The sequence below is a fragment of the Andrena cerasifolii genome, chromosome 2 (assembly GCF_050908995.1).
Source record: "Andrena cerasifolii isolate SP2316 chromosome 2, iyAndCera1_principal, whole genome shotgun sequence".
Classification (NCBI taxonomy): Eukaryota; Metazoa; Arthropoda; class Insecta; order Hymenoptera; family Andrenidae; genus Andrena; species Andrena cerasifolii.
This window is the reverse complement of record NC_135119.1, coordinates 21531163-21544283: the sequence shown is the minus strand read 5'-3', so window position 1 is coordinate 21544283 and position 13121 is coordinate 21531163. Positions and strand designations below refer to the sequence as shown.

Below are 13121 nucleotides of genomic sequence, written 5' to 3'. Positions count from 1 at the left end.
CCTTTACAAACTACTTGCGCGAGTTTCAGGTTGGTCACTATACATATGCACAGCTCAGCTCGTCAACAGAGAGCTCCCTGTCTTACGTTTCCCGTTGACTTCCAACCAAAGACTTCCAAATGTGTCCGAGAATTAGATAATCGTCTCGATGGCCTGTAGCTTGGAATCGATTTATCGGTTACAGAGGTGGCTGGGAAAAACGGTAAGCAGCTCACGGAGCAGCGCTTCGACACCGATTGAAACTCGGTGTGTCCGTGCCGAAGGTGTTGAGTGCAGTTCCCGGGGCATGACGTGAATGGCCGAGCGGAAGTCCCGAGTTTTAAAATAAGACAAAGGCCCCAGCCTCTTAGCTCCCGCGGCGGTCGTTTCAGAAGGACGATCACGCGCCAACGGCCGTCCAACTTTGCCGGCTAATCAGAAAAATCCACACTCCGTAGACTTTATTGAATTGTCCCTGACGACCGGGACTTCCTCTCTGTCCCTGATGACGGCCCATCCGCACGAAGGGGGACCAATTCGACTGTTTCTTCTGATCCGTACATTCCGCCCCCTCCTCTTCTTTTCCCCTTTAAATATGAAATCTGATACGCGACCCGTTAAGAAGATTGAATCGACGAACCCGGGGCCACTTTGCTATTTTCAGGAATACTAAAATTTCGTGTCCACGAAAGAAGATAGCGGTGCACGGTATGGGCTTGAATATTTAATCAGAGCTCTTCTAAATTTAATAAAAATCGGTGCATCGTAATTTCGTCATTGAAGTCGAGGAATATACATGTATACAGCTTGTTATAGTTTTTAGAAATTAGTTTTACTTGTTTGAAAATATAGTGGAATTTTTATCTCGTGTTTAAAATGTGGGATACTATTTGGAGTGTTATTACGGGGTATAAGGGGATAAAATTGCTGCAGGTGGCGGGCATATTCAGATAGGCACCGAATTCGATCGATCCGCTACGAATCGGAAGCGTTCAGCTGCGAGAGCACACGGGAAATTTGAGAGCGACGGTGTCATCGAGAGATTCCGCGAACGACTCAATGTTATCGAATTAATTGCCAGTGGAATGCAAAGTTCGTTGGAACAAATGCGAACCCGATATTGAGGTATCGCGTGTGCGAATACGTTCCGCTTTTGAAACGCGTGCCTCAGGTGCGCATCTATGTACTTACGTTTTTAAACACTGATCGCGTAGAAAATTAGTGGAAAACTCTAACAACTCGCGGCCGGGTAAATCCTTTTCTCTCTTCTCTTTCCTAAAAAGCGCGAGGTGATGTGGTGGGATCACATAAAAAGTGAAGTGAGATCAACATGCTTGTAGAGATTCGGTGTCTTCTGTGTATGAGGCGAAACGCATGAATTATTTACATGAGTATAGTGCAGGTTTTGTATTTTCTTTTCCATTTAAGTAAATTGATATTCCGGAACAAGCAGTTTTCATGGAAAAATTTAATTTTTAATAAAATGTTTTTGTACTGATCTAGTATGAGGTTAACAGGTATTCGAAATTAAGACTATTGAAACTGTGGGTACCTACTTGTAATTCAGTAGTGTGGAAAAGGGAAAACCAGAAAAGAAAATTCTAAAGGAGGGGCCCAAAGTATTTTTTGAATATTCTTTCTATATCTCGATTTCTTATAGTCGTAAAATATTATGGTTTTTATTAACTCTGCAATTTATTCACTGGCTAGATCGAACGATTCAATTAAATTCGCTTGTTTATATCGTCGATTAATAGTTGGCAGGTGAGGAGGAAACGCGTGGATATTGTGGGTAATCAAGTGATGAAATCAATTTTTTCTCCCTCCGACCACTCGATTAAGAGAATTTTACACTTCGTTTGGGATGGTTCAACCTCACCAAGAAATATTTTTACAATTTTTAAATCATTCCGACACATGCCTATAACAAAATAATTCTGATTTTTTATATACAGGACAGCCTATTCTGAAATTATGATACAATAATTACGACAATTAAGTTCATTTAAATGGAAACTAATATAACCAAATAATATGAATATAAATTCAATCTTAAATTATACCCAATAAAAAATCAATCCAACAAAAATCCACAATGAATCATTGTATATAAAACCAAACAAAAAAAAATTTCTCAAAAAATACTTATAAGAAAAATTCATAAAAACAATCAATCCAACTAAACCCATAAACATCACTATCATATCAATCTTACTATACTAACATTTTGATTATTTATATAAAAAATCATATTAATAATAATAGATAATCCCAAAACTCCATAAAAAAAAATCAGTCTCACATATCTTCAATTACTTTATATTTAACATAATCTACCAATTTCATTTAAAAGGTTCAAAAAGCTAAGTAATACCCGTTAGAAAACACGTTAATCTTTTCACAATCACAATCTGATCTGAAATAAAATAAAAGAAAGATATAAAATTTCGGAAAATAAAGATTCACCTCTTCATTACTTATTAAACGTTCCCAAAGCGGTGTTACATTACTCGGTCCGTTTCAGCTTTGCAAAAGATTAAAACGAAACGAGGAAGGATGATTTCGTCCACGATTTATCCGTGGACGATTAATCTCCATATTCGCTGCGCCTGAAGTATCTACCATAGAACTGCTCGTGTTATTTAATTAAATACTTGCCGCGCTATGGCCGATGGAGCGAAGATGAAACGCTTCCGCGTACATTACGATTGGGGCGGTGGTAATTCTCGAAAATGTCGGTACGGCTGTGTCACAGGTACGCCTTGTCGGTTTATGGCACTGTACGGGCGTACCGGCGGAAAATTCGAATAAAATATACCAGAAACCAGGGTCCGTTAATAAGGCACGGAATTGCGGGCAGGAATTCTCCGGCGAATGTTCGCCCGACAGTAAGCGCTCGCATTAAATACGTTGTTGTATAACATTCCGGGAACCCGACCCAGGAGCTGGTGTAATATGTAGGATTAATGTCTCTTTTTGAACGGCGGATGATATTCTGAGATCGAGGACAATGCATTACAATGTCACAAAGTCCCATTTTTGGAGAATCATACACTCATATCCGAGGAATATTATCGTCAAGTCCGATTCAGTTAGTAGGTGAGAAGATATTAATTATTCTCGGTGACTAAATCTGCAATTAGTTAACTGGTTTATGCCCAACGTTATATTTTTGGAAGGGAAATTAATTTCCATTTTCTTGATGTGTATATGGTTTGCTTTTTAGTAGATACTTTTTTTTTAGTTAGTAGTACGTCGTGTAATTATTTTTCGTTAGAATTATTTAAGCGTATTTAGTGGGAAAGTGAACAGCATACTGGTTTACATGGAAGGGTTTGCACTGAATATATAAAATGGTGTCGTTGGTTAATAAGGTACGAAACTAGGTGCAGGAGGGCTCTTCAAGTAACAGTAAATACGCGCTAAGTACTAAAATTTGCATTCAACTACTACAGTCAATTTGAATACCTAATTTGAATACATAACCGTATCAATTTATGGTAATTACTGTTCTTAGCGTTATTTGAATCCTGCGTACAAGCATCGAGAACTAAACACATGCTACTTTGAATAACGGCAAATTCTACTGTAAACAGCTTTTTCTGGTATAATCTAATATTTGCATCGGAGAAAATTTGGGAAAAAGTCGTATGTATGAAAAATGACGTGTAAAAAGTTCTACAAAATTTTTACGAACTTGTTACGTGCCGCGGCCTTTTTAGTGTTCGAGCGGCACAATTTTTAGACGCAATATCGATTAGGGGTATCCCACAGTCGTTAGACTATCAAGTATTGCTGGATTGAGTTTATGATTTAGAAAAAGCAAGGAGGCTCGCCGCAGTCGTAACAGTCGATTCTTTTAGTTGATAATTATTTAGGTACCTTCTCAGAAGGAGAAGGGGTAGATTTTGGGATCGTTGGTGCTCTAGTCCCGTACGGGTCTTTTCAATGGAATCAGATAGGTAATTGATGAGTAGAATTTAATAGTAAATAAAGTTTTAATGATTAAATAATGAATGGATGTAAAACATTTAACAGAACTGAATATGAACAAATCAATCAATAATTTAGAAAGAATAGACGTTTGTGAAATCGGTATAATTCCTGACTAGGGGAATCCCACAGTCGTTTGACTGTCAGAAATTATCGTTAGGTACGAATTAATTATAACGGTGTATTTTCGTGTACAAAAAGAGATAAGATGTGCAACTCACCAGACAGTCACAATAATCTAATTGACAATATGCTTTAAATTTGCTTTTTAAGTTTTGGAAAACTTTCTGGATCGCTGATAAACCTGAATCAGAAAGAAGGATTAGACGCGAAAACACACACACACACACACTTGATTTGAATTATAAATTGAAACGGAAATAATGTAAATTAAATTATTAACTGAGTAAGTTAAGCGAATAATTAGTTTTGAAAAGTTTAGGATTTGAATTGTTTCGCAAAGTTGAGTCTTTCACGCGGTTACACAGTAGACCGGAGAACTCTAGCTCTATAAGACTTCGCGGACCCAATGACACGCACCTCACGATTTATCGTCACAGAGTAGTACTGAGTTGAATTATGAAATGAAACTGAATAATAATAATTTTAACTAGTAGATAACATAAAAATTTGGATTAAATCGTTAACAGAATAAATAGTTTCGAAGTTATTAGAATATTTGTTTCGCAAAGTCGAGTCTTTCACGCGGTTACACAGTAGACCGGAGAACTCTAGCTCTATAAGACTTCGCGGACCCAATGACACGCACCTCACGATTTATCGTCACAGAGTCGTACTGAGTTGAATTATGAAATGAAACTGAATAATAATAATTTTAACTAGTAGATACAATAAAAATTTAGATTAAATCGTTAACAGAATAAATAGTTTCGAAGTTATTAGAATATTTGTTTCGCAAAGTCGAGTCTTTCACGCGGTTACACAGTAGACCGGAGAACTCTAGCTCTAAAACACTTGCGGACCCCAATGACACGCACCTCACGATTTATCGTCACAGAGTGCCGCAGCTTCACGCTCTCGGCAGCGACCACAGTGGGTCCGTACCGAAAATGCTTACGCTGCATTTTATCGCTCGGCCGCGCTACCATGGGCCCGTCTACTTAACGAGGCGGTGTGTGTGTGCGTTTTCACGTCCATCCATCAGACTCCCGATTCAAATATATGATCAATCTTTACAGAATATTTGTACTCACAGGAAAACATGACGTCTCACATACAATTTCGCACAGCTAAAGGTCCTCCCTTAATGTTCATGATTTCATATACACAATTTCTGACTAGGGGAATCCCACAGTCGGTTGACTATCAGAAATTGTGTTGGGTATTCAAATTTTAACAACAATTTTTAATTAATTACTAATTCACACATGCGACAAGATCGTGGGAAGGCGCGGTTCCCTGCACCGGATGTAGAGCATACAATTTCGTCAGTCTTCTAAGAAATGATCCAGTCTGCGCATTCCCGCTGTAGCCGTTACTGATTATGTTACAATGTTTAACGCGACGGTCAGAGGTGTGCTCAACGAGGGTTCTCCCACAATGCTGCAAAGCATTGTTGAAACGCCACCCTGCCGCTTACATAAAACGGATTCGGCACAGAAGGAGAATCACTGGGTCTTTCCGAACGCGACTCTCTGGTGAGAACGCCGCTGCGTCAGCACCGCCTTATCTGTATCGCGGGACGGCAGTACGTTGAGACGACGACGTTCCAAGAAAAGGGGTTTTTGTTCTATCAAAAATATTATTAATTAATAGGCAGGAGTATGATCAACGAGGGATTTCCCATAACGCTAGGCGTTGTTGATGCATACCCTGACTTAAAAGAAAAATTTTACGTTCCGAACGTAACATCCCTCCCTCCTTGGAACCATCGTCGTCCCCGACGATGTATACTGAAGGTATAAGGTACGGTAGCGCTTATGATCGTATATGTATATGGACGTACAGGCTCAGGTTGCATTGGACTAGGGAATTCCCATAATGTTTGCACATTGACGCAATGCAATCCCGTTACAATTTAAGTGGGTTAAAATAGGGGTTCGTATATTAGGTCGTGAATGACGCGCAGATGATGGTTAGGTTTGTACCGCGTGTATCGCGTAATCGTGGTGCCTCCGACATACAGATGTATTGGCCCCGTCCGTTCACCGAGCGTCACCACCTCGTACGCACAGTCCAGTACGGTTTTACTGACGGTTGGGCAGCTCTCCACATCAATTGTGACTATTTCTGGACACTGCCGTAGCAAGCCACAAATGTCCTCATCAGTGATACCTTGGCTTTCTCTGCAGTGGACCTCTACCAAGCCCTTGAGGAATTGTAGCATCCACCCCCCGACAGTCGGATGCATGTAGTTGATATTTAGGATTTTTAGTTTTTCCAATTTCCGGAGTGGTTCCAGAACGAATTCTCCTTTGATGTTTGTGCAACCACTCAGATTTAAAGATGTTACTTCCCCCATGTATAGGCCAATCTCTGAGACAAGGCCAGAAGCAACCCATCCGCAGAAGGTAAGACTCAGGGTTGTTATACTCCGATATTTTGAGGGGAAAGAGACAGCCATCTCTACCGGGCCCAGCTCCAGCTCGGCAAAATCTCCCCTTTCAACTGCCTCGTTGCCTTCCTCCATTTCCATTTCAGGCATGGGCTCCTCGAAACCACAGAAGTGCAACTCCAAGGTTGTTAGGGTCGTCTGCAGGTCTGAGTTGTTAATTAACGCCTGCAAAATACTATGGTCTATTAAATTTTTACATATACTGATCTTTAAATAATTCAGATTCCGCAACCCTTGAAGAGTGGTTGCTAGGTTTGAAGGTTTTAGTTGTTCGCATCGGTGGAGAGAAAATGTTTCTAAATTTTTGTTGATTGCCGGAAGGGACTTCCCAGTGATGTCCGTATTCGTAAGACAGAAAGACTTTAGAATTCCTGCTAGGGCCAGGACCTTAAAGAGTTCAGGATCCACGGGACCCTCACATTTCCCCAGTTTGAGGCAAGTAAGACGTGGTGCCCCCGACTCCAGGTCTCTCAAGGTCGATGGCCGGATCGTCACAGCAGTTAGATCTATTGCTTGCAGTTCTGGACAACTTCTTATGGCAATGGAGATAACTTGGGGTCTCAAACATTTTGCCAATGGTTCTTCATCTATCCGTATGCTCTTTAGCTGACTACCTGCTCTCTTCAGGAACCAGTAAAATGACTTAGTGCTCACTATCGTCCCTTCCCATCCATTTGGCCAGCACCAGTCATTCAGGTCGATATGGCGAAGACCGTGATACGAGGCGAGGCTTCCGAGTCGCCACCTTCTAGAGACCATCTCTAGACGGCTCGCAAATCAAACCCAGGGAATGGGTTCACGTCAGGTCGTGGGGGAATTAACTTGGTGCTGTGCCACGAGTCCGCCATCAGCACCTTTAGCTTCCTCTTATGGCATATTATTCCTACATCCGCCGCAGCCAAAGCCTTCTTTGCTCCGTCTATAGACTTAAATGTCACGAAAGCATTGTTCTCTGATGTCTTCCGCAGCACCACCACATGTTCAACTCCATACGGGTGAAATATCTCCATCAGTTTCTCCTTTTTGGTGTACGGCGCCAAACGGCTGACGAAGAGTCGCCGATCGAGAATCTCTGGCCGGGAGAAACTGGACGATGCCATTTCGCTAGTGTACAGACAGTCACAGAAAGCAAGACCAAAATTATGAAATAACAAAATCATTGTCGAAGAAGGAAAAGAACATAAGAAGAATCGTAGCTAACAACAAGTTCTGACAAGGGAATTCCCATAGTCCTTGGACTGTCAGGGTTTGTTATTAAGTATACATGTTTCTAGCAGTTTATCATCGCTCTTTGAATAGGTAACGGTGGTCTGTTTTCTGAAATAGACAATTCTTGAATTTCCTCAGTGGATCCCAGAAATAATAGACCATCAATCCTATTATAATCAAGGCCTGTGCCGCTATTGTTCCGTACGTCAATGACAAATGTGATTTTCTTGCTCGGTGATGTTCTCCAATTTCCTCTAGTTGGGCTTCAATTTCATACAAAGAATCAGATGTGCGTTCCAGTTTGTTATTGTCTTGAAACTATATCCGCTCAATAGCGATGTATGTAATTTTCCGTTGCGCGCAGTACTCAAAGCCGTGATAAAGCGATGCGTTGCAGTAATGTAATGTTTCAAAGAAATTTCAACAGATTCTGAATATTGACTCATTGCTAAACTATAGTTCAAAGCTAACTGTTTATCAATTTGCATTTCTAAGTCGGGTCAGCGTCATCTCTCAACCTGAATCAGTCAAATCAATCAGGACTCCAATTTAATTGTAATTTATCGACATGTTTGGTGAGCATTTTACCAGCTTCATCTCTTAACAAAACATTGTTTCCTTCTAGTATCCCAATAATTTTATATGGTCCGTGATAGCGCTTGGCGAATTTTCCCCTTTTTGGTTCTACTAAAACACGTACCATATCCCCTATTTTGCCTTTGAAGGGTCGGGCGTTCCTATCATAGTACACTTTTGATCTTTCCTTTGCCTGAACTAAATTTTGTCCTGCTATTACTTGCATTTCTGAAAGTCGCGTTATTAAATCATGTAAATAGGAATTGTATGTGACTAAATTCTCGTCGTTCGGGAAGGAACTTGGGCAACGCGCAAGTTTGCCAAAAACTAATTCATACGGGGTAAAATTTGTGGCTTCATGGACAGATGTATTATAAGAAAACATAGCAAAGGGTACTAATCTATCCCAATCGTCAAAATCATTCATGTAATGGCTAATGTATTCGGTTAACACTATGTGACTTCTTTCCAATGCACCATTGGTTTGGGGTCTATACCCGGATGTAGTGACATGTTGAATTTTGAAGATTTTTGCTAAGTTCCGAATTATCTTATTAATGAAACTAGTCCCTTTGTCCGTTAGTATTGCGCGTGGCGTTCCATACTGCAATATAAGGTTAGTAACCAGTGCGTGAGCTATAGTTTCTGCTTTTATGTCCGGAACAGGGACAGCTATGCAATATTTTGTCAAATTATCTTGCATAGTTAGTATATGTTTGTTCCCGCTGGGAGTAGTGGGTAAAGGACCTACAGTGTCTAATGATACTTTAGAAAATGGCTCCAAAGGAGTGTCAGTGATTAACATTGGTTCACGAGTTTTAGTTCTTACTAATTTTTGATTCTGGCAACTATTGCAAGTACGGATATAATTTTGAATATCGTTGCGCATACCTGGCCAATAAAATCGTTCTCGAATTCTGCAATATGTCTTTGTTAAACCCTTATGTCCTCCTACCAAACTTTCATGTAACTCTGAAATGATTTTCAGGCGAAGTTCTTCCGGAGGTACCTGAGTGTTTCCGTAACAAAGGGCTATTTCGATACTGCTGTCCTCAAATGTATTCCTTAATATTTCTATTAACGTACCTTGAGGTAATTCGTCTGTAAAGTCGCCATTCTGTGAGATTCTTAGACCCTTTATATCTAAATCTGAAAGAATTTTCCTTAGGTTCTGTAGCCCAAGTTCCAAATCCCGAGTAGAAATTTTATCAAAATGTTTCCTTTTTACGACTACGCTAAATATTCTATTTTTACCGCGTCTTGTTATTAGTATTTGTCCCACTCTGGGCTTTGCCTCTTTTAAGTCGTTCGCATTGATGATGCCTAGGTCGGAGAGCAATATACTCACTGGTGTAACAAGTTCACAATCGGACGAAATGAAATGTACATAGTTTGATCTGTAATACGTTAGATTTTGTCTCGTAGAAGTTACGATGTCTTTACTTTTGTATTGCTTGCTGCGAGATTCGAATTCTAGATCCGGAGGTATGTAATCAGCGTCCGGGATGTATATGGATGATGAATTTGAGATTTGTGGGAAAAGTTGTCTAGGAGTAGATTTTTGAACGATAGGTTGCCTACCTCCCTCCTTGGGAGTTCGATCAACCGTTGAATTTGGAAATGGTGTCGAAAGTGCTATAGGGTTTGGATCTACGGTCGGGGTAGGTAAGATTGAACTGTATCTAGGCCTGTTAACGATTGTGCTATCAGGCACTCTTCTTGCAGTTATTTCTAGTTCTGATTCTTCCGGAATATTTTTCAGCTGAGGTGCTTTACTGGCTGTTTCCTCACGCCTTGGATTTGGAATTTGACTACCTTTTTCAGAATCTCTAGCTTGTTGTAATAATTTTTCTATACGTCTATTTAACTCTTCGTCCCCAGTATCATCATCGTATGGATCCAAATCTTGTAATATTTCCTGTCTACGTTCATCTAAAGTGTCTCCTTCAGAAAGGGCATCTAATAAAACTATTTCCTCTTCAAGTTCCTGTAATTGAGCGCTTTTATCTAATAATGATTTTTCAAATCTATTAAAAGACTCTTGTAGTTCTTCTAAATCTATAAATGTGGACTTCTGTTTGTTCTGATCATCTGTATCACTATCGCGAACTTCGGGTAAATTAATGGCAATAGTTTTCTCTACTTCGGACTCGCTCCCTTTTTCCCGCAATTCCGTACCGGCCACTGCACTTTGTGAATCTGGAATTTTAGGATTCTCCACCATCTGTTTAGGATGAAATCCCAGATTCGGCAGTGTACTCCTACGTTGACGGAATATGGGCGGATCTGACTGTTCGTCATCGGAATCGACGTCCTCTACTAGAGAAAGTTCTTTTGATCTACCTAATTCTTGTGTTTTTGATGGTCCCGGAGCTTCAGTAGCTTGAAACTTTGCTCGCGTTCTAGTTGCTATTGCACTGGTGTCTAAAGGTACAGGTATCCTCGGTTTAGATATTGAACTTACTGGTCTCCCTAATTTTGGTTTTCCTGGTAAACTAGCTATTCTTTCCTTAGGTTTGGAAGCTTCAAATTCCGAAGATGTCGGGGTTCGTTTGCCCGTTGTGGAGGGTTTATTTATTGGTAATAATTTTGGGCAATCAGGTGCTAACTCCGACTTTGTATTATCAGAGGAATCCGATAAACTGAAATCATCAGACGAACATAGTTCATTTACTATGACTGGATTCCTTGATAAGGCATCAGCATTTGTGTTTAATTTTCCTGCCTTATGAATAAATTCATACTCATAATCTCGCAATTTTAGTCGCCAGCGGATCAATCGTTGCCCTGGATCTTTTATTGAATTAATCCATCGTAGCGGTTCGTGATCACTGACTAGGGTAAATTTACGGCCATATAAGTATGGTCTGAAGTGTAAAATGGCATAAAGGACTGCCAAACATTCCTTTTCTGTAGTGAAATAATTTTGTTCCGGTTTAGTTAAAATTCTCGAAAGATATGCAACTGGGAGATCTTGACCATTTACTTCTTGACTGAGTACAGCGCCTATGGCATAGTCTGACGCATCTGTAGTTAAGGTGAATGGACTATTAAAATTTGGATACTGAAGTATGGGACTTTTACAAAGTGCTTTTCGTAATTCCAGAAATCCTTTCTTTTGTTCCTTTCCCCAAGTGAAAGTAGAATTTTTCTTCAACAAGTCTGACAGTGGTTTAGCTTTTTCTGCGAAGTTTTTGATAAAGCGTCTGTAATATCCTGCTAGACCTAGAAATTGCCTAATATTTTTCTGATTTTTCGGACGAGGGAAATTCTTTACTGCACTAATCTTTTTCGGATCCGGTTTTACACCTGAGTGACTAATAACATGTCCTAGGTAAGCAACTTCTATTTTGAGGAACTCGCACTTATCGGGTTGTAAAGTTAATTTAGCATCGGCCAAACGCATGAATAAACGACGAATTTTCTTTTCATGTTCTTCTAAATTTTTGGCATATACCACGATATCATCCAAATAAACGAAAACTTCTACACCCTGTAACCCGCGTAAGACTTGATCCATTAGCCTTTGAAAAGTCGCTGGAGCATTTTTGAGACCTTCCGGCATTCGGATGTATTCATAATGACCGTTTGGGGTTGTAAAGGCTGTTTTTTGTCTATCTTTAGGATCCATTTCAATTTGTTGAAATCCGCTTGCTAAGTCAAACGTAGAGAAATATCGGGCTTCACCTAAGTGATCCAGAATATCGGTAATGTTCGGTAATGGATATGCATCGCCAATGGTTTTCTCATTAAGATTACGGAAATCTATGACTATTCTCCATCTCAGATTGCCTTTAGAATCCGGTTTTTTAGGAACAATCCAAATGGGCGAATTATACGGTGAATTTGAAGGTGCTATTATTCCGTTATTTAGTTTATTACGAACCTGTTTTTCTATTTCATCTTTATGAACCGGAGGAAAACGATACTGTCGCGTATTCACAGGAACATCATCTACTGTGGGGATTCTATGTTTAATGTATGAGGTACATGGTAATTTATCGCAAGGCAAGTGGAATCGTTCTGGAAATTCTTTAATGATTTTAATTACATGATCCCGTTCTTCTTCGTTCAAATGATCGAGACGCAATTTTTTTATGATTTCTAAAACTCTGTCTTCCGCGATTGGCAAGGTCTCATCTTCTGTATCAGAATCGAAATAATTTTGTTCTTCTTCGGGGAAGTTATGGTACTCGAATGGTATTAATTCTTGTGGCGGTATTTCGACTTCGACATCCTTATCCGTCGTATTAACGGCAAAGACGTGACATGCGCCTTGGTCATTTACAGACACAACAGCTTCGCCAATGTACAAACCATCTATAGTTTCAATTTTAGGTAGATATCCCTCTTTTAAATCATGATTCGTAACGTCAATGGCAACCGCTTTTCTAGTACGTGCTTTTAAATACAAAAGTCGGGGTTTTACACTACGAGGTACTGGATCATGGCCAACAAAAGGTATGGGTTTAATAGGATCGCTTCGTGTTACCAATGTGTTATGGGCGAAGGAGATTTCAGCCTGCTCTTGTGTGAGATACTCTTTACCTAATATACCATCGCAACGCAGTACAAATGAAGATCTTACGACATGAAATTTTACGGGTTTGCCTAATAATGTAATTATTGTGGTACCTAAAGTCTCTGTCATATCCGGAGTTATTCCTGAGATAGCAACTGATTCATGAAGTGCGACTGAAACATTTTCGTCAAGGGCGCTTAATTTGATTACGTTTATATCTGCTCCTGTATCTACGAGGAAATATGCACAACCCATATTCAGCTCTTT

General features: G+C 39.9%; 1 long non-coding RNA gene across 1 annotated transcript in view; it reads left to right on the top strand.

Moving 5' to 3' along the window:
- Positions 1–737: 737 nt before the first annotated feature.
- Positions 738–13121, top strand: part of LOC143366108 (uncharacterized) — a 46103-nt gene continuing 33719 nt past the window's right edge. Inside the window, exon 1 of the long non-coding RNA XR_013084665.1 lies at positions 738–1104. This is a non-coding gene — a long non-coding RNA (uncharacterized LOC143366108). The remainder of the gene's footprint in view (positions 1105–13121) is intronic.